This window comes from Triticum dicoccoides, chromosome 2B (genome assembly GCF_002162155.2).
Source record: "Triticum dicoccoides isolate Atlit2015 ecotype Zavitan chromosome 2B, WEW_v2.0, whole genome shotgun sequence".
NCBI lineage: Eukaryota > Viridiplantae > Streptophyta > Magnoliopsida > Poales > Poaceae > Triticum > Triticum dicoccoides.
Genome location: NC_041383.1, coordinates 10423564 through 10427522, shown reverse-complemented (window position 1 = coordinate 10427522; position 3959 = coordinate 10423564).

Sequence of the window (3959 nt, the reverse complement as noted above, 5' to 3'; positions counted from 1 at the left end):
GTTGATCCAGCTTGGCTTTCTCTCGGGCGACAGCTCTTGCGTTACCCGTCTGCTTGAGAAGCATCTCTTGAATATGAGGGTCCTGCACCTAGCCCATCGATGATCCATCGTCGTCTGCTCCGGCATCTTCATCTTCATGATCATGCCCTTCTTCTTGATCTTCCTCATCATCATGTCCGGCATCTTCTAAATGATGACTGTGTCCTGCATCTACTTCGTGATCATGTCCTGGAGATTCTTCGTCTTCTCGCCCGCCCTCGCCGCTATTGTCTTGCTGCCCTTCCTTATTTCTTGCCCGGTCCCCATGGACGACTTCATAATCATCTTCACCACCTCACCTTGCCACCGATAGCTATCCATGAAACCAGGCACGAGCAGGTGGTCCCGCACCTGTCTGGAACCCGGGTCCATAAGGCTCTTCAGCTTGCATCTTCGACACGGACATCTTATCTCCGTATCGTTCTTTTGAAGCATCTCAGCCTTCGCGGAGTTCAAAAACCTATTCATGATACCTTCGGTCATCGTGCGGACCATGGTCACCTGCAGAGTAGAGCAAAACGATATTTTAGAACCAATTTTTTTTGGCATGACTTTGCCTAAAAATAGTACCAAAAAGAATGCATAGTACCAAATTCTCGCCGAAACGAAAATGAATCAACATTCCGGCAAAATATTGGCAACTATCGCATTTTAAATACCGGTATCTGCAAACACAAACATATGCAACACCACAAACATACATAGATCTAGGCCATAAAAAGTGAGTACGTTGGAGGGAGAAAAAAGTAGATCTAGAACATAAAGAAAGCTTTCCCCTTACTTACCTATCAAAAAAATGAAATTTAACCACTTAATTTGGGTGAATCTATGGTGCAAATGAGGTGATGAGGAGGAGACAGCCGAGACCAAGCTTGGTAGAGGTGGAGAGAATGAAGTGAGAAAAATGAGTGTGGTAGGTGGCTGTCAAAAATATCTAGTTGCTCTCAGGTTACCAATGGCGCACCTCCTAGGAATGCGCCATTGGTAAACAGGGTTACTAATGGCGCACCTGGTGTGTGGTGCGCCATTACTAGTTTTGAAAAAAAAATTGTTAGTAGTGGCGCACCGTGGGTGTGGTGCGCCATTACTAGTTAAAACTAGTAATGATGCGTCGTTATTAGTTAAAACTAGTAATGACCCACTTTCCCTGGTGCGCCACTACTAAGTCTGGGAAGGGTGTGGGGTCAGGACAAAACTAGTAATGGCGCACCACGCACCAGGTGCGCCATTAGTAATATGACCATTAATGGTGCACCACATACATGGTGCACCATTAATGTTCATATTAGCTATAGCCGTTTTTCTAGTAGTGGTAGGTGAAGCGGTGGCCAACGCCGCAGTCTGGGAGAGACTATCAGGTGGGCCCTTCGTCAAGTAAAGTTTGAATCAAACGGTTTCAGGTTTTGGTGCCAAGTCGGCCCTGATAGCAGGACCCACAAGTCAATTTCGTGTCAAAATGTGCTCAACCAAGCGTTTAGTGTCTTCGACAAAAAATTTACTCAAAACACGGGTGTTTTTTGCAAACTGATAGCAGAACGGTGGTTTTCTGAGAAATTGCCCACAATCGTTATAAAATTTGGCAATTTACTCAAGATTGAACGAGTAGATTATTCAGCCTATGTGAACGCACGCAGTCACCACTTGTTTCATTTGGCTCTTATTTTCACTCCCTCCGCTAGATGTGCAAGTCATCTTCTGGAAACCAAATAATTCAAAAATATTTAAGCATGGTACATTAACTCCCTCTTCGTTTCTTGTTTCGTGACATATTAATCAATAAGAGATGTGGGCCGTGCATGCTTCTAATGTATCAAGACTTTCAAACATGACATGTAGTGGTTAATTCATGCATGCAATTCCATTAACTAGCAAAAAAAACATTATGTTCTCTTGTTTTTCCTCCGCATTTGTCGCGATGCACAACCTAAGATGACTTATATACCTAGACGGGAAAATATATAAGTATAAGAATACTTCCTCTTATCAATAATAAATGACGCAGTTTTGAACGAATAATACTTGAGCTGGCCATGCATGCAGCAGGATGATTGCCCATAGAGGTGGCGTCATATTCACTCCTACTCCCTCTGTTTTTCTTTTGTCTGCGCCTAAGTGCAATCCCGCATACCAAGGAGGGCTCCGGTAGAAATTGTTTGGACCAATTTGCCCTTGCTTTGATGTTAATCGGGCGTATTGAAAACCAACGCGCTATAAATAAGCGTTGCAACCGATTGGCTTGCTCCGCCCGCGTGCTCTGCATGCCACTCGCCGCTATGCATGCGTGGTAACTGCGCCCCACTAATTGCTCAGGATGGCTCTCCACACATGCAACGGATTGGCTAGTCCTTGCTGCTGCATGGCTCGTTGTTAATGCATCAGTTACATGGGAAGCCGAAAATCAAGGGCAGAATGGGAAGAAAACGGGAAAAAAGGCCAGCGCGCAGAGCATTTGGGAAAAAAACCGAAAAAACTTAGGCGCAGAGTAATAGAAAACGGAGGGAGTACTTCGTTGGTGCACGAATTAAGATTCCTTTCACACTGAGCATGCACACTCGTCCGAGTGGACTGTTCGTTCTGAGGTTAACGGCCAGGCTGGCTGATGGCGTCAAGGAGGTGACTCCAAGAATTGCGCGTCAGATCGGCCGGCGACACGACAACTTGGACCGAGAGGCGATGCGATTCACCAATGGTGAAAACGGGTCTGAACTCTATCACACGGTTTGAAATTTATGGCTTTTAGAAAAAAATTAAAGTACGAATTAAACACGTTCATACACCAGGTTGCCACATTAATTACACTCTCTGGGAATGCGTGCATGCACACATGCAAACTAATTGGACTATGTGGTCACATGGATGCATGCAAGCAACACTGTAGGGACAAGGTGAGATTAAGTGTGTTTGAGATTTCTTAAACAGACATAAACTTGCATAAAGTAGCAGGGAGACATAATCTTTTCTAATAAAGAAGGCCGCCATGGATGGCTAGCGGGCCAAGGGCCGCCTGCTAGACGCGTCCTTTATTTTACTAGTAAATGCGTAGGTGCAATGCACGTTAATATTTAGACAATATATTAATTGCACGCGGATATTAGGTATGTTATTACTTGTGTGTTTTCTGTGATAAGTGTAATATTTGATATGATATTAATTGCACGTTAAACACGTTGAATGCTCGCCATTGGAGTAGTCTAGATCGTTGAATTGACTTAGTTTGATGGCTGAGATTAGTTGGATCTGCCCCTTTGGGTCTTTTTATATAAATATAGATATAGATATAGATATACTCCATGAGAGTCAGATTAATACACCAGGAATATTCAAGACTTCTCTAATTTCCGCTACAAACAGTGTGCCGTTTTGCATGCGAACATGAACTGGAGCCAGGCAGCAGCGATGCTACATCGACGGACTTCTACGGAGTTTTACAGGTTGTGTTTCAGCTCTCAAACTGTGATTGGACTAAGGGGAGATTGAGTGCTTGTAGGGCTCTGTACGTTTAGCATTTTTGGCCAGGCACGATAGGTTTCATTTCGCTTATGCACGCATCGGTTTCTCGTTAAATCTAGGAGGTGTTTGGTTCACACTTTTGTAACGTTATTCGATAACGATGGTAACGGATAGCGTTAAATCGTGTTTGTTTAGATCGCTCCGTAATCGGATAACTCTGGTATCGGTTCCCACCCTATTCAAGGTCGATTACGCTAGGTACCCGGTGTAATGAAATAACGATACGGCCGTCTCTCTCCTTTCGCTGTCGATTTGTCCCTCCTGTTCTCCAACTCGCCATGACTCGAACATCAATCTCGCTGCTGAGAAAAGTGCCCGCCTCGTACTCAACCCCATCTTCGCCCTTGCGCCCGACGAGCGCTACGGAGCGTTGCTCGCGGCCTCGCGCAGCGGCTCCTCGCGCGCCCGAC